Source organism: Pelodiscus sinensis, chromosome 4, assembly GCF_049634645.1.
Source record: "Pelodiscus sinensis isolate JC-2024 chromosome 4, ASM4963464v1, whole genome shotgun sequence".
Taxonomy (NCBI): domain Eukaryota; kingdom Metazoa; phylum Chordata; order Testudines; family Trionychidae; genus Pelodiscus; species Pelodiscus sinensis.
In genome coordinates this window covers 116,448,587-116,467,314 of record NC_134714.1, presented here as the reverse complement: position 1 = coordinate 116,467,314, position 18,728 = coordinate 116,448,587, and the positions used below count along the sequence as shown (strand labels likewise).

The 18,728-nt window shown below is 44.8% G+C and overlaps 1 long non-coding RNA gene across 2 annotated transcripts; it reads left to right on the top strand.

Moving 5' to 3' along the window:
• Nucleotides 1–565: 565 nt before the first annotated feature.
• On the top strand, nt 566–18,696 carry LOC102445696 (uncharacterized). Of its 2 annotated transcripts, none has more exons than XR_332857.4 (3): nt 566–794; nt 15,943–16,078; nt 16,965–18,696. It is a non-coding gene; the product is annotated as an uncharacterized LOC102445696 (long non-coding RNA). The 2 variants fall into 2 exon arrangements; XR_012903229.1 differs by having other exon boundaries at nt 566–831.
• Nucleotides 18,697–18,728: the final 32 nt, after the last annotated feature.

Sequence of the window (18,728 nt, the reverse complement as noted above, 5' to 3'; positions counted from 1 at the left end):
ATCTGCAAACCTTTGAATTGTAAATTTTTTATGCTAATCAGTGCAACTAATTACCTGTGTATACATAGGAAATAGGAATTGACTTCAAAGCAACCATGTATATTACCTATTCTTCACCCAAGAAATGTCCACTGTGCTATTTGCTATCATAACCTGCCAGAGAGCTATAAAAGAGCTTTGGGACCTGATCCTTGTTTCGTCTCAGATCTGCTTAAGCTTGGTCAGGGGAAGTTTAAATCACAATACTGAGGTCTCCAGCTCCAGACCGGATTACCCTGCTGTGACACTCTGCACCTACGGGGAGCTCCCCGTAACCCCCATATTCCTTATTTTTATATTATTGTGATTTTACATATAAAGCGAGCCTTGGAAAGTATAAGGGGAAAGGTTATGATGTGCTGAAATCATTTTGCTAGCCAGATGAACTTATGAGTTTGTGTTGCATGCCTGTCACTAAAACGTGCTGTAAATTGGGGAATCAGCTGGATATTAGCTTCCCAGAGAAAACAGCAAGGAGAGTAACCAATGCTGGGGTGGGGCAATGATGGCCATTGTCCAGCAAGGGTGCTAAAATGCAATGACTCACCTTCATGAGGCTACGCCAGGAGAATTGCTCAACTTTGTCTGGTAACTCAGCAGTGCCCCCAGACATGATCTTCCCAAGCACATGAACTGAAGGTATAAAAACCAAACACAAAGGTCTTTGCTTGGCCTTTCTCCTGCCCACCATGCTGCAAGCAACAAGGACACTAGTCTAAAGACTCCAGCAAAGGGAACTGGCCCAAATTTCAAAGGTGAAATCTGTTACTATGGACTGCAGTATCCAGTGGGGTGAGAAAAACTGCTTAACCTAGTTGTTGCCCAGTTTCATAGTGCTGAGAGTTTAAACTGCTTCCTTTCCTTTCCTTTCCTTTCCTTTCCTTTCCTTTCCTTTCCTTTCCTTTCCTATTTGCCTGACACTGATAGTCATTTAAATTCCATCTTTGTAGTCAATAAACTTATTTTCCGCTTTATCTTTACCAGTTAGTTTGTGTGACGTGGCAAATCAGCACAAAAGCTGGTGTATGTCCATTTTTTATTGATGAATTAGTCAGCCAATTAGTAAATTAGATAGTATATTCCTGTGGTGCAGTACTGAGAGCCAGTAGGATTTAGCTGATGCTTTACTCTGAGGCCATGTCTTCACTCCGCAGAAGATCGACACTGCAATCGATCTCCGTTCAATTTTGTGAGTCTACTTAAAATTGCTGAAGCAAACTCAGAGGCCACCTCTTCTGGCATCCAGTACTCTTTCTCTTGCCAGGAATGAGGGAAGCCAACAGGAGCAGTTCCCGTCAACCTCCCATTGTGGGGATGCCACCTAGCTCTGCTTAAGGTAATCCTACTTAGCTAGGGTTGCGTATCTGAAGTCTAGCTGCTGAATCTAGCATAGACCTGGCCTGAGAGATTTATGAGTGGCTCTTGGAGCATTCATGCAGTCTGTCTGGGTGATGGGCTCCACATGCAGCTGTGCTAGGTGCCTGAAGGGGTTGCTGTTGGTCACTCGCAAGGCATTGCAAGAGACAGCCCAGGCTGGAGAGAGTTAAGGGGACACAGCAGTCCCATGGTCCCACATCCCATCACACCTGCTACTTCTCATGGTAAAATGTAAACAGATGCTGCACATGGACTATGTATTGGGTAGCAATTTATGAAACTGATTCTGGAAGAACTTTTTGCAAATCAGCAGCTCACCCTCTCTACTATGAAAATGATCTAAGAATTTCCCTCATATTTGTACATAAAATGATCTTTAATCACAGTAACTCTCTCTCTCTCTTTTCTAATAAATTATAGATTAGTTGATAAGAATTGGCTGTAAGCATGAATTCTGGTAAAATTTGGACCATTCATTGATCTGGTGGGTAATATGTCTGACTGCTTGGGATTGGTGGAACTTTATATATGCTTTAAATGATTCCCACCATATTTGACTTAGCTGACTGGGTGGAAACCCAGGGCAGGATTGCTTTAAGGGAGCTGTATTTTCAGCTTCTGGGTAACCAGTTAGGTTTGGTAGAAGTTGTTTTCTTGTTGGGTTGGTGAATCTAAAAATTAGAATAAACCACCAGTTCAGGGGAAGGGGAGGGCGGGTTGTCTGCCCCATTCTTTGCAGTTTGCCCTGGTTGAGCAATCTCAATGAGACCCCTCCAGCAACTACAGTCACAGTGGCTATGTCTAGACTGGCATGATTTTCCACAAATGCTTTTAACGGAAAAGTTTTCCGTTAAAAGCATTTGCGGAAAAGAGCGTCTAGATTGGCACGGACGCTTTTCCGTAAAAAGTGCTTTTGTGGAAAAGCGTCCGTGCCAATCTAGTTGCGCTTTTGCACAAAAAAGCCCCGATTGCCATTTTCGCGATCGGGGCTTTTTTGCGCAAAACAAATCTGAGCTGTCTACACTGGCCATTTTGCGCAAAAGCTTTGTGCAAAAGGACTTTTGCCTGAACAGGAGCAGCATAGTATTTCTGCAAGAAGCACTGATTTCAGACAGTAGGAAGTCAGAGTTCTTGCGGAAATTCAAGCGGCCAGTGTAGACAGCAAGCAAATTTTTCTGCAAAAGCAGGAGCTTTTGCGGAAAAAACTTGCCAGTCTAGATGCAGCCAGTATGTTTCTACACAGCATAACACAGTGAGGATCCAATGTAAGTGGGAACCTTTGGGCACTACCATAATACATGTCATAATAACTTTGGATCAGCCCATCACAGAGGGGCTAGCTGCAACATTTAGACTGGGATTGAAACATCCCCCTCAAAATGAACTCTGGGCATACATTTGGCCTCCCAAGCATTCTGGACAAACTTTGGCTCTGCTGCAAGCAATTATGTGTTGTAAGATTCATGTTGGTTAGGACAGTGTTTCTCAACCTTTTTTAAATAAAGTAAAGTAGCCCCATTTTAAAAAAAATACATAAGTACCCCAGTACCTACATTTTTTAGACACACACACATTTTTTCTACCATTACAACACATTTGTTTAAACAACTTAATTGTAGCCAGGTAGGTGATGAAATTTTTGGGTGTAAAAAGTACAAAAATAATCAAGCACTGTAAACTTAAAGTTTTCTCCAAATTTCAGTTGTATTGACGTACATCCCAGATTTCTCTCGAGTACCCCCAAGGGTACTCGTACCACTGGTTGAGAAACAGTGGGTTAGGACAGTGGCTTAAATGGGAGCTTGCACTAATTCGAGGTTCAGCGGGAGAACCTAGCATTCAAAACCAGTGTAGCTTCATTGCTATGAGAACAGAAGAGGAGAGATGAAACAAGAAAAGTATCTACCTGCTGCATGTAAGACAAAGCTTATAGCTTTGCTCCCCTTCTCCTTTACTCACCGTAAGCCCTGCTGTCAGTGGCTTTACTTGCTATGCCTCCTATTCTGCTCACTTGTTTAAAGTATCTCTTTTTTTGCACACTCACTGAACATCATAGCTGTGCAAGTTACACAGCCCGACCACTTACATTACAATTCTGGAGGTTTCACACTCTAGTCTATACCATCACATTCAGTTGTACTGTGTGGAACCACAGCAGATCAATCTGGTTTCGTGGCTATAACCAAGGTCCACATTTTTCCCTATGTGGAATTTATACCACTGAATGTAGTCCACACTCATTCCTGTAGCGTCACCCATGGACACATTCATTTGTTCACATAGCCACACATCTCCTTCAGCTACTTGTTCTGTTATCCACACACGTACTCAGCTTGATATATTCATCCTTTGCATGTGTGTACTGTGTCACCCCCAAACACATTCTCCTTAACATAAGCGCAGGCTCATTCACAGACATTGACTCATACATACCTCTTATCTGTCCATTGGAAGTTTTTCTATATCTGCCATCATCATGTGGTTTTATCTGGTCATATCTAAATTAGGGATGGCCAATAATTTTTGATGGTGGGGGCACTCCAAGATTTTGGTAAGTGGTCAAGGACTGTACTTTTCTATGGAGGAGTTGCGGGGTCTGTGATGGATGTCGGGGCAGAAGGGAGCTCAGGATAGGGGATTGGGTGCAGGAGAGGGTGTGGGGTCCAAGAGTGTTTGGGTGAAGGAGGGGATTATGACCTGAGGCAGGGGATTGGAGTGCAGGATCCTAGAGTGGGTATGGGTGCAGGAGAAGATTCTGGCCTGGGGGAGAGGGTAGGAGGGAGTGCAGGGTCTGGGAGGGAGCTGAGGTATGGGAGGGAATAGGGTGCCAGAGGCAGGCTCTGGCCAGGCGGCCCTTATATAAGCAGCTCCCGGCCAGCAGCACTCTCAGGCAGGCTTCCCTGCCTGCCAGCAGTTCCGGACTGCTCTGTTCTATGTGTCTCTCTGCACTGTGGGGAGAGGGGGAGAATAGAAGACAGCCAATGGGAGCAGAGAGATTCTGCTGCAGGTGGGGGTAGTGTGTGAAGCCTTTCCCCCTCCCTGCAGCACAGAGAGCCTTGGGGAACAGTCAGCTGCTTTTAACAGCACTGATCTCTGCTGCAGGGGCAGGCCACAAACCAGATGAAACGTCTTGGCAGTCCAGATGTGGCCCATGGGCCATATCTTGCCTGCCCCTTTTCTCTGTTCTATTCATTCCCTCTGCAGCATCTGGCTTTGGCCACTGTTTGGAAGACAGGATACTGGGCTAGATGGACCTTTGATCTGACCGAGTATGGCCGTTCTTATGTTCTTATACAGAGCCCAGATGTATCTGCCCCCACTGTAAGTCATTAGGCTGGACTCCCCTCCCAGAGATGAGATAGAGCCGAGGAGTCCTCACAGTGTCTCACTTTGTTACTAATTCTGCAGAGAAAGAAAGTGTGACAGGTTGGACCATAGGCTTCTCCCTGGGTCTGTCACCCAGTGTGCTGGTCATGCCACTGAGTTTGTCAACCTGCCCGCTGGGGCACCCCAACACCCCATCCTGCTGCCCCAGAAGCTCTAGTCTCCCTCAGCCAACTCACAGAGATGGGGTAACAGTCCCCCAGCTGAGCAACAGAGACACTGAACTAGGGCAGCTCTGGGAGGGCTCAGCTAGAAGGCCATTGACAGCACCCAGGAACACAGCCTCAAAGAGGACCAAAACTTCAGATAAATCCATCTTACTCTGTATAAAAGTTTCACATAGAGAAAGCTTATAAGTTTGCCCTTTTGATCAATGAAAGAGAGATATGAACAGGGATTTCCTCTCCCACCCCACCACCACCCCAGGTAACAATTATTTACACTCTGCTTGATAATAAACAAAAGCATTTTATTAAGTATAAACAATAGGATTTAACTGCAAGTGAAAACAGACAGATTAAAGTAAGTTACTACTCCAAAATAAACAAAACACACCATCTAATCCTAATATACTAAGAAACTTGTTACATGCAAATTCTTACCCTAACAGTTGTTCTAATCATCTCATTAATCTTGGAAGCTTCCTAGCTCAGGCTCAATCCTTCCCCCATTCAGTCTTAGATGTTTCCAGCAGGCATCTTGGGTGTTAAGTAGGGATCTGGTTTCCTGGCATCTGGCCACTACTGCTATTGTTTGGTTTCCTGCTTTTATATCACATTTGCCCAAGGCAGGAATTCTTTGTGATCAGTTCAGACTTTTCTCAAACCTTGAGTGGAAAAGTACAAGATCCAAAATGGGTTCCAGCAGCAGATGGCCTAGCCGCATATCCTGGCATGACCAACCACAACTCAGACTTACAGGAAAAACAAAACCATTTACAGATTGTTATCTTGAGCACTGGGCCATTAAGTTTATGGAATATCAGTAGTGGCCCTCATTAGCTCAATTCGAATTAAAAACAGATCCACTTTTCATATGTCTAACTTTACGTGCAAGAAAGACACACATACAAGAATAGAATATACACATTCAGCAGACTGTAACTTTAAAAATGATATGTTATATGATGCATTTTGTCTAAAGAGTCTTTCAGATATGCATATTCATATTCACAAGCCATGGGGAAGGGCCCAGGACAATAAGAATATACATTAAAATTTTAAGCCTAACTGGTATCTCTTAAATGACTTGCCACAAGATGTCAGAATATGTTAATATTAGAGCAAAGTGGATCTAACAGTAAAACACAATAACTAAGAATGGCCATATAGGGTAAGACCAAAGGTCCATCTAGCCCAGTATCTTGCCTTCCAATAGTGGCCAATGTCAGGTGCCTCAGAGGGAGTGAACAGAACAGGTAATCCTCACGTGATCCCTTTCCTGTCATCCATTTCTAGCCCCTCACAGACAAAAGTGAGGGACACCATTCCTACCCATCCTGGCTATTAAGCATTTATTTAATTTTCTTTCTTTTATTTTGGGATTGGAAACAGTGCCCTGTTAGCTAATTGCTAAGTTATATGCCAAAAAACTAGAGTTTTCCAGTGACTCAGTAGCCCCTTATGTTGATGAGTGTATTTGAGGGTGGACAGGGTCCCCTGCCAATTTGCTGTTTGGCTTGTACTGAGCATGCTCAGTAACACTGTTGAGGCTGCTGTCCTTACTTTCCAAAAGTGACAGGGAGTTCTGTGGCAACTTATAGACTAACAGATTTATTGGCACATAAGTTTTTGTGGGCAAAGACCCACTTCATCAGATGACATGCAGCTGATGAAGTGGGTCTTTGCCCACGAAAGCTTATGCACCAATAAATCAGTTAGTCTATTGGTACATCTACACTAGCCCCCAGTTTGAACTAGGTAGGCTAATGACTAGCCCGGAATAACTGCCCACGTCTACACGCAGCAGTGAAGGGCAATTCCAAAATAAATGGTAATTTGAAGTAAGGGGTTTATTTCGGAATTGCCCTTCTCTGCCATGTGTAGACACGGGCAGTTATTCTGGGCTAGTCAATTTCCAAAATGGCGACTGGCCAGGAACCTGCTAATGAAGTGTGGGATATTTAAATCCCGCGTTTCATTTGCAATTTCGGTCACCCTCATTAGCCTCCCTAGTTCAAACTAGGGGGCTAGTGTAGACGTACCCTATAAGGTGTCACAGGACTCCTTGTCATTTTTGCGGATTCAGACTAACATGGCTACCCCTCTGATACTTGTCCTCACTTTGCATCCCTCACACCACTATCAGCATGCATAGGTCCGTCCCCCCACTAAAATATGAGATGGTGCCCCAGAGTCACTTAGGGGGGAGCAATTGAACTGGTTGAAGCTTATAACAGGTTCATTGTATGGGGGAGGCTATTACAGACTGCAAAACTGGTGTAATTGATTTACACTGTGAAAGAGCATTAAAAACAGCTTTTATTCTTATTCGGAAACAAATCTTTCTAATCTGTCAGTTGTGTGTCACAACACTGAGGTTTTACTCATTTCTATCACTTGTCCCAACTCAGTGATTTGGGTCATACCTTAGCAGGTTGGGAAGGGTGTCTTCAAGTGAAAGGTGTACAGCAGAGTGGATCGACTGGGATGATGACCTTGCAATGAATTGATGTCACTGTTCCTTGCCCTGTGACAATAATCTACACAAGATCTTATGTGGAAGCTGATCTGGGGTGTGTAATGAGGCATGCAGCCCATAGACGCATAGAAGATTAAGGCTGGAAGAGACCTCAGGAGGTCATCTAGTCCAAGACTCTGCTCAAAACAGGACCAACCTTGGTGCAAATAACAAAGTTTATTCCACTCATGGATGGAACAAGTTGGAGGGAACACTGCTCCTCCTTGAACCTCAGGGCTCTATAATCTGGGCAGATTTATGGCTGCTGTGGTGATGGGTGGGATTTATGCACAAAAACTTTGCCTCAGTCTTCAATACAGAGCTCTCTCTCTCCTTTGCACCCCCTCGCCCCTTCAAACATACCTGTGGGTAAAGGTGGTATTATTGGAACAGCCTATTTAACTGCTATAACATTTTCCACTTAGATCTATTGACTTTTATTTCATGTTTTCCTTGGATCAGCGCCTCTGAGACTGGCTAAGCTGCCTGTTATTTGAACGCTTTGAGCCAGTCTCTCGCCTCATTGGCTGTACCCGATTTCCTCTCTAGAGGGCAGCAAAGAGATATATGTGTCTGCCCAGTTGCTAGCATCATGAGTGATGTTTCTCTCCTTTGTCAGGCCTTACTAGATAGCACTACAGAAAAGTGTGTTTCCTGGTGGTATTTTCATAGGGGTGATCTCTATTCTCTAGTACTAAACAAGAAAGAAGAATTTTAGCCACTGTGACTGCAGGAGTAGGGTAACATATCGATGGTAAAGATAATTTTTTCCCCCTAAACAGTGAAGGGCTGAAGAAAGGGAGGTTTCAAAAGAGCACCAGAACTGGATGGAGGGCTAATCTTCTTCACACTTAACATAATTGCTGCCCAAAGCTATCGTCATAATTGCAACTGCGACTGAGCGGTTCATCATGACCTGTTCTGTGGTGTCAGCAGTAGGCCATCGAAAACGGAGAGTGAATTCATTGGAATTCATGTGTATTGCGCCTCAGATCAGCTGTTTCTCTTCTGGATTGCCTGGGATGGAACTGCTAACTAATCTTAGCTCATACACATGTGATCTGGCATAAAATCCATGATAATGCAGGGCAAGAGAAAGTGATCATCTCACATTCATACTATAGCTCTCACTATTTTATTGAAAATCATGTGATTTTATATAAGCTCTAACTGTTTGATTCATGTGATTATGTGAGAATTTTATTTATTTATTCTTTTAAAGTAAGTTTCTAGCCCATTTTGTTGCAGAGAAAAGTTTGAAAATGGGAACTCTGCGGGCTCCAAATCCAGAAGAAAATTAAAAAGAACCCCTCCAGATTATTGTTTTTGTTTATAAACCTCATCATGTTTAAGGGTTTGACCTATGGTTTTGGAACAATTAGGTTTGCAATCTTGGTGCTTTCCATCCTGAAAGACTGCAAAGCATTTTACCAAGTGTGTATGTATCTGTGTATGTGTAACAGCTGCATCTGAGATCAGGGCCCCATGCTGCCACACACTGTTCATACACATAGTAAGATACAATACCCTACCTTGTAGAGCTCATGGATTAAATGATCATAACAAAGATGGGAACAAAGGGTGTACTTTTATCTCCATGGCATCGCAATTCCCCATCTTTAGACAGAGACTAAGGACAAGTCAACACTGCAAGGAAAAAATGACAATTAAGATATGTAACTTCAGCTACATCAATTGCATAGCTGAAGTTGAAATATCTGAATACAGCTTTTGGTGCTGTCTACACAGCATGAAGTTGAAGGAAGAGCACACTTCCTCTGACTTCCCTTGCTCCTCGTGAAATGGGGGTTACAGGAGTCAGAGTAAGAAGTCCTCCAGCTCAAAATTATTTCAAAATAATGGCTTACTGTAGGGAGCCACACTATGTTATTTCTAAATAATGTCAGTTATTCTGAAATAATGCTGCTGTGTAGATGTGCCATAAGTGACTCACCCATGGTCACAATGAAGTCTGTGGCAGAGCTTGGAATTGAAGCTAAAGTTAGCAAAGTGATATATAAATTATGAAGGATTCTCTTTGTTCTTACACACAGCTGCCTCTTGAAAGTGGGGGAATACATAACAACCCATAGCAACATCTCATATTAGTTTGAGATAGGAAGTGAAGAAAAATACCAGGTGGGAGAGAGAGGGTGAGAATGGCACATATGCACCCAGGAAAACATTCAATACAAAGCCAAAACCTTATCCTCTTTCTGACCATTTTTGTTCTTCTTGTTGTTTTGCTTTTGCAACAATATGGCAACAACTTTCTAATATCCCAGGGCTCTTATTTAACTAGATTTTTACTGGGAGGTTGGGGAAGACAGAGGAAAAAAAGAAATAAGAGAAAAAACAAGTCTCGCTTCCAACCAGAGAGTCATGCGTTTTGACTCAAACTAATTATACAAATGATATTTTTATAACCTCCGTGAAGTCTGCCCACTTGCTTTGTGTCTCTCTCCATTGTTTACTTTAGAGCAGTCGGGTAGCCAAGTCTAAGTGACTTCGAAGAAAAACACACTGGACCTTGGACTCTGCTACATTCTGTTACTTTTTGGCTTGTAAACAGGATTGTTTTCCTAGTTCCATCCTTCCCATGCCTCCGTACAGGTTGTCTTTCCAAGATGTTTTGGCCAGCCCTGGGCCATGTTGACAGCTTCCCAGGAGACTGCTTTGAGCCTTCTTCTACCTTCAGAATGGGGATGAGGCTTTACAAGATAAGCCCAAAGACAAGCGCAGGGGGTGACCCAACAAGTGTATTTGCAAGACAGCAACAAGGAAGGTGGAATTTGAGAGGAATCTCTTGGCCCAGAAACATGAGATATTGGTAGCAAAAGGGAGATTAGTGCTGTTCAACGGATAAGTATCTTAGGCATGAGAGACAGGACATTTAAAAAGACATTCCTGATGCGTAATAATTTTCCCATTGCCATTATGACAGCAAGTCCCTCACTCCAGAGGAGTGTGAGCGCAGAGGAGTAGGGTCACCGCTGACCTTGACTCTTATCTGGGAAGGGAACAGGTGACTTTTATCCTTTGGGAGCCTCAGCTGGCTGCAACTCCGTTTAGCCACAGGAGGGCAGTGCTGCTCTACAGAAGCACTGTGGGGGACTCATCCACCCTCTGGTGTAGATGATGGGCTTTCAGGGGGGAGACATTCATAAATAGAGGTGACTGGCCCCCACTATCCCTATGCCACAGTTCTCTTAGGGGTTTAGGTGACCCTTATGGTCAGACAGGTGTGGGAAGAGAGACTGACTGAATCTTAACTCATCACCCTGTTAAGAAGGTTTTAGCAGCTCCTGATTTGAGAGACGGGACCTGGTGATCTCAACCCCCACTGCAGAAGAAGTCTTTCTAGGGGAATTGCTTGGGGGCAGAGAACTTGCTTCAGGTTTCCATATCATACTCATGATAGCTCTAGTCCTCTCTTGTGTTTAAGACCCTACTTCTCTGCATAAGGACATGGGAACTCTCGCATGAGGACACAGCAGTGGTCCTTCTCATCTGGTATGGTGCCCTTTCCCCCGCCGCCACCATAAGCAGCACCTGCTTCATTAAAAGGAAGGGGAAGAGGGTTACATTACCTTGCAATTGCACAGTGTTTGAGAGAATTACTTCTGTACTCCGCCTGGCAATCAAGGAATGCTTTAGCAGATGGCTGCCAATGGCCCCTGCTAATTTTTATCACAGCGAATGTAGATTATCAGCCTGATTTTTCAGCATAGCTGTCACCTGGTTGGCTTCCATTTTTGTTCCTGAAATTCCATCCACTGGAAGCTGGATTTCAAATCTCCCGCCTTTGTGTTTTTTAGTAATTTAAAACCCCAGCTCTTTCTGAATCTTCTTACCATATTTTGCCTCAGTGATATCGTAACTGCTTGGTTACTCAGTCAAACTGCTGCTGGCCTTAGAGGAGCAGTGTGGTCTCTGGATAAGCCCTGGTATAGAATAGAAGACACCTGCATTCTGTTCCCAGCCCTGCTAATGGCGTGCTGTGAGCTGTGTCACCATTTAGTGCCTCAGTTTCCCCTTCTGCCCTTTGACTAATTAAACTGTAAGCACAAACAGCCTCTCATTAGGAGTACATATAGTGCCTGGAACAATGGGCCCCTGATTTTGCTTAGGATTTTTTAAAAAATAGTGTAATATAAATAATAATTGGGAATTGCAGACATTTATTCCCTGTCAGGATTTGGCCATTTTGAATGTTATTTAAAGCTATAACTTTTCCGGTTTATTCCCTTACCAATATAGCTCCATGTCTCATTCACGTTCTTTCCACCAACACTGAACCTCTTTGTTGAGTTGGCCCACGTCCGGCATAGATACTGCTTTCTGAATGCCTGCAGCTCATTCTGAATTCTGCCGTGGGTGTGAGTGGTTTAAAACACTCCTTCAAATGTTTATTGCCGTGCATTAGGCTGGGGTTATTCCCCTTTGCCCTTCCTCTTTGCAGAGGCGATCGGAATATCTGCAAAAAGTATCGGTTAGTAAAGCTGACTCTGGAGAGGAAAAGGCAAGCTAGGCTGAAAGGTGATGTTGAGAGTTCTTGACTTGAGAGTGAATGGAAGATGTCCAGGAAAAGGAGGTGACAGCCCAGTCACGGATGTGAAACAAAGAGGACTCTTCTCTGAAAAGGAATCCTTGAGGGACTCAAGAGAGGGAAGGTGTGGTGTAGGCAGAGGGAGACTGATTCAGAACAGGCAGTGGGGTGCAGCTGGGGAGGAGAAGGAGTGCCTCAAGACAGAGAGGAGGCCAAATTCTGGCCCAGTGTAAATGGATGAAACTCCACTGCTGCCTTATTGTTACAGCATGTACCACCGGGAATATCTGGGCCACATCCTCAGCTGCTGTACATTGGTGTAGTGCTGTTATCTTCAGTGGTGCCACGCTGAATTACACCAGTGAAGAATCTGGCCCACTGCTTGGCTTCCTGTTGCCTCCATCCTGCCCACTTGAGGGGGCCTGCCGCGGTCTCCAGTTGAACTTGTGAGGGGTGAGGCAGAGGTTTTCCTGGCAAATGAGAAAAATACTATCTTCATCCTGCTTCATCTTCCCAGGATTTCCGACTGAAAAGGCCCTGACTGATTCCATCTGGCAGGCTGACCATGCTTCAAAGACTGCAAATCCTGGGACTTTTTAACTCACAAACAAAAACATCCATAGTAAAAGGGGAAAAAAAGACAGTTGTCCCTGGGGAGACTAATTCCAGTCAAAAACAAGGCTCAGCCCTTGCTTCAACTGACTCCAACACATTCTCTGTTCCTTTTGAAACAAAACCAATGCTACTGCCTCCTCCTCTTGATACTACAGTCTGCATCAGTTCCCTTATTGCCCAGCCTCTCTGTGTGCATGCAGGGGGAGAGGCCAAGAGGAAAAAGTGGAAGAGGAAGGGACCTGCCATTGGTTACCACTTCTTCTGACACAAAGATGGATGTTCTAGGCCTTGCACACTAAAATTCTTGGGCCAGGATGGGAAAAATGAAATGTGCTTGACCACCTGTTTATGAACCAAGCACTAGTACCCAGAGTCACACCCAGCTGCACTCGTACACGGAGCCATGCTCTCTGTTGAGTCAGGCTAGATTCTTAGAGGTGGGATTCCTTTTGACCCTTCCTCCATTTTGAGCCCTGGAGCAAACTAGAGCAGCCTGTTCTATGCTATGCCAGATTGGCCCTGGCCCAGCTGGAGCCCTGAGCGTTTACCTCACACCTGCAGCCTCTCCCTTTCCACCTGAGAAGAAGTCATAATAGCACAGAGATGGCTAGGCTGGCTGTTACCCAGCCCTGGGTTTTCATGTACCCCGGGGATCCTCACTGAAACAGCTTTCCATTCCTGGTGTACTGCCAGGGTGGGGCAAGAGGGCCAGAATCTGACTGTCTGTGTTGTAAATTCTACTTGGCTAGACCTAGGATGTAAGCTCCCAGTCTCCCTGGCACGGTCCATGTCAAACCAATCTGATAGCTTTCTATGATAGGATAACGAGTCTTATGGATAAGGGAGAAGCAGTGGATGTGTTATACCTAGAATTTAGTAAAGCATTTGATACGGTCTTGCATGATATTCTTATCAATAAACAAGACAAATACAACTTAGATGGGGCTACTATAAGGTGGGTGCATAACTGGCTGGATAACCGTACTCAGAGAGTTGTTATTAATGGTTCACAATCCTGCTGGAAAGGTATAACTAGTGGGGTCTCGCAGGGGTCTGTTTTGGGACTGACTTTGTTCAATATCTTTATCAACAATTTAGATATTGGCATAGAAAGTACGCTTATTAAGTTTGCAGATGTTACCAAGCTGGGAGGGGTTGCGACTGCTCTGGAGGATAGGGTCATAATTCAAAATGATCTGGACAAATTGGAGAAATGGTCTGAGGTAAACAGGATGAAGTTTAATAAAGACAAATGCAAAGTGCTCCACTTAGGAAGGAGCAATCAGTTTCACACATACAGAATGGGAAGCGACTGTCTAAGAAGGAGTATGGCAGAAAGGGATCTAGGGGTTATAGTGGACCACAAGCTGAATATGAGTCAGCAGTGTGATGCTGTTGCAAAAAAAGTAAACATGATTCTGGGATGCATTAACAGGTGTGTTGTGAGCAAGACATGAGAAGTCATTCTTCTGCTCTACTCTGCGCTGGTTAGGCCTCAGTTGGAGTATTGTGTCCAGTTCTGGGCACCGTATTTCAAGAAAGATGTGGAGAAATTGGAGAGGGTCCAGAGAAGAGCAACAAGAATGATTAACGATCTAGAGAACATGACCTATGAAGGAAGGCTGAAAGAATTGGGTTTGTTTAGTTTAGAAAAGAGAAGATTGAGGGGGGACATGATAGCCATTTTCAGGTATCTAAAAGGGTGTCATAAGGAGGAGGGAGAAAACTTGTTCATCTTGGCCTCTGAGGATAGAACAAGAAGCAATGGGCTTAAACTGCAGCAAGGGAGGATTAGGTTGGACATTAGGAAAAAGTTCCTAACTGTCAGGGTAGTCAAACACTGGAATAAATTGCCCAGGGAGGTTGTGGAATCCCCATCTGTGGAGACATTTAAGAGTAGGTTAGATAAATGTCTATCAGGGATGGTCTAGACAGTATTTGGTCCTGCCATGGGGGCAGGGGACTGGACTCGATGACCTCTCGAGGTCCCTTCCAATCCTAGTATTCTATGATTCTTAGCAGGCATTGCTCCCCTGACTTTAGCAGAGCTACAGTTATTTGCAGTGGTGGAGGACCTGGCCCAGAAAACATTACACAGGGGAATGTGCAGCGAATAAGCAAAGGGCTTCTGTGACATGGCTCAAATTTTAATAGTCAATACATCAACTCCCATCAGAAAACCTCGGCATCCGAAGAGGATGTTGGGGCAAGTTATGGGCCCATGAAAGCAGGAGGTTGTGAGCTGAGACTGGCTAGGGACTTTAGTTACGGTTGGTGCCCCCAAGCTCCAGATAAAGTAACACTATGCTCTGCTCTTGCCCTTCCACAAGGAGCATGACCTTTTCAAAGATGGGAAAACTGAGGTAAAGGATAAGGCTCTGACCCCCTTTCTGAGGTTGAAGAATACATTCTGGCGTGAATAATCCCTCTGTAGTCAATGGAGCTGCTTGTGAGTAAAGTACTAGTCACTGTGAGTAAGGATCTCACAGCCTGACCCTGAATGACTTTCATAGAGCAAGTCAATGGCAAAGCCAGGACTATAACTCAGGAGTCCTGACTCCCAATCCCCTGATGTCACCACTAGACTGTCTCGCTCCCTAACACAAGTGACTTCAATACCTATGTGAACAAGAGCAATGAATATTAAGCCATGCATCCTGGGCCACTTCTTTGCCATGCCCTCCCCATGCTGCACATGTTTCAAATTTCAAGTCCTCCTGGTCCCGACGTAGCCGGTATTACCTCTTCCTTGCATCTGAAAAAAAAAAATATCGCTGTGGAAACCAGGATTCCAGTTCCCCTTAAACAAAACCAACCCCAGATCATTCACTGGCGTCACAGAGACGTCACAGAGACGGCAAGTTGTCGAGTGCTTTCAGCAGGGCTCCCCGGGGAATTGTTTTCCAAGTAGGTAAAATCCCTTCTGTACGTCAGCGAGCAAACTATGCAGAAAAAATCCTGCCGTGACTCAGAGCAGCTCTCCAAAGGCTGTGGGATGGCAAGCAAGGGGTAGGAGGAGGGGCGTTGGTACAGGAGACAATCCCATGTACCACTAAGCCACAGGCATGAGATTTTGGAGCCGGCAGCACCAGGAGCACAATGGAACCTTTATTAGTGATTTCCAAGGCAGGAGAGCTTGCAATAAAAAATAACATTTCTGAGATATTATGATTGTCAACAGCCACCTTTTCCAAGACGAGAACAGTGCAGCATACCTGGAGGATGTAGACAGTACCTACTACACATACAGCCTTGGTGCTGGGGGAAAACCGTTCACCTAACCAGTTTCTTTCTTTCAGCGGGGATTCCTTACCGATGACTAAGTGACCATCATGGGTCTGCCAAGCCTATGGGTTTCCCCCCACAGACTACAGGCTTTTTGGTCCTTGCTACAGGGAAATCCCAAGAATCTACACATCAGATCCTCGGCCCCAGGTAAGTCCCCTCTGTACTGTGGCGGAGAAACAAAGGGCTTTTAAAGCTGGCTTTACAGACCAGCTCTGGCTCCTTCTCGCATAAAGCAATTCTCAGCTTCTGCATTAAAACCCTGTAACAGAGAATTTTGTAGCACAGGGCAAGATGCAGCCTGGGGGTTGGTCCTGGCCCGCCTAACGCTTTGATCCAGCCTGTGGACTACGTCTGGCTGCTTTCTATTTATATCCTGCTGCCTGTGCCACCGAATTTCCAGGGGGTGGCTCAGGCAGCAGGAACCTATTTAAATGGCTAACAGCTCCTGGTGGCGGTGCTACCCTGGCAGAGACCAGAGCCGCAAGCCCTTTAAATAGTTACTGTAACCCTAGGTGGCCGCCAGGCAATGCAGTAGTGGTGGGGACTTGAGCAGCGAGCCCTTAGCTGTGTTTTTAATTCAAAGCCTCTGGTCCCAGACTATGGGGGAGAGGCTAGTCCCAGTCCTGCCCTTGCACCCCAAGCCTCACCCCTTCCAGGGGGTGGAGCAGGCCTGTGACCACGTACTGAAATTCATTGTGGCCCCCCTGTGATAATTACTGCCCACCCTTGCCATAGCAGGTACAGGAAAATCCACCCCTGCCACCGTGAGGTAGGAGTGGTCCGGTGCCAGACAGCGGTGGGCTAGACCACATTGTGTTCCAGCAGCCCTGTGGGCTTACCAGGTCTGAGGTGCTCAGCCCATTTTGAAAATCTGGGCCTTCTAAGCCCGCCTTCCCCCTAAATTACTAGTCACTTGGAACAATCTGGGCCAGGTCGCTCAAAAAATAGCCCCTACATTTTGACTGCCTCTTTCATCCCAGGACCTTCACAGGCTGCATATCTATTCTAACCATCTGCTTCTTTTTATACCCAGTGATTGCTCTTCCCTCTCTGGGGTAGAATATGGCAGCCGTCTCTCCTGTGCATGTCACCGCGTGGAGGTTGGGAGGTGAAGAATTGCTGCAGTTACAGGGGAAATTTGAAGTGGATTGCAATATCCCGTACTGCCCTCTCGGGCCTGATTCTCTACTACCTTGCCCTGGGTGCTGGGTCTCACACCTGCACCAAGTGAGCATGACACCTCAGCAGATCAGAAAAGCAACATATTGGACATATGGCACTCACTTGGTGTCAATGATGACTCGAGGTTTCTCTGCTCTGGGAGTTGGAGGTATTATTTCCAGCTCAAGCAGACCTACCCGTGCTAGCTCTGATCAAGCTAACATGCTAAATATAGCACAGCTGCGGTAGTATGAACACCGGGTAGAGCTAGCCACATACTCAGGTGGACTCCTCTGACTGCTCACGTCTCTATTTTTAGGATAGTAGCTCCATCAAAGCTCACCTCATAGGTATGTATCCTTGAGCTGGAGATTACACCCCCAGCTCAAAGGATAGAAGCACTCACAGCATACAGCAGTGGATAACAAGGCCTCTAGTCTTATGGGCTGTTTCTCCTCTCTCTTGCACATCTGTAAATCAGGAGACGTTCCATTGCCCAGAAGACGCAGACTTGGTGACTGCATTTAGAAAAGGCCAGGCTCTCACGGTTTAGAGCCTATCGAAGATGCTTGTAATGGTGGCATTTTCATAACTGGGGATTGAATTAGATTTCACACATATATTCATCCTGGTTTGCAGGAACCTAGCATGCCTAGGAAATGTGACACTCTCCCCCAACACACCAATGAAACCAGAATTGTCATGTGCCCTCTTGCTAGTGTTATGTTTGTTTGAACAGAAGTCTTGTAGAGTCACATGCCCTGACCTTAGCCACAGAGGTACTAAAATCCAACAAAATACTGTAGTAAAGTGATATCAAGTGGGGAAAGGCAAGACAGACAAAGAATCCACACGCAAAGCTAGAACTCTCATGCTTTTACCCATGAAAGCTCATAATCCTATATATTTATTAGTCTGTAAGGTGCCATAGGACTATTCATTGTTCTTACGCACATCAGGTTAATTCTTATGCACATCAGGTTAATTTAATGACAAGGATGCAATGGTAACACTCATGTTCTTTCATTTTTGTGCTTTAAGAAAGGCCTTCAACGTTACTTGAACATATTTGGAGAGGATTTAATTTCCTTTGAATTCTTCTCTTTTTATTTTTAAACTAACAAATGAAGCTGCTTTTTCTCTTCGTGCCCTATGACACACATACCCTCTGCATTCTACAGAGCTACAGTAGAGCTGGTAGCTGTTTTGAATAGTTGAAGAATAAAGCAGTATTGATCTGAAAGCTTGTCTCATAATTTGATGTGGATTGAGTCAGAAACTGGAGTCTGCAGAATGTTAACATCAGGGAGGTGAATACGGCAGAGTAGAAAGGTTAGCTGAAAATGGAGAATTATTTCCATTTGGAAAGACATTTCCCATGAATATCTTTTCCATATAACATAGACCAAATTCATTAGTGTTTTTCCCCAAAGGCCAGTTCTTTAAAAAAAACAACCAACCTATCAGCCAACGAACCAACCAAAGATTATTTTCCAACTGAAAAAGAAGCCTGAGCTATTTATTAGGAATGGAAGAACACCTCTATTTGGCATAGAGGATGCACTGTATATTATAGGTGGAGCTAGTAAAATCACCTAGGGTATGTCTACACTACAAAGTTAATTCGAACTAACAG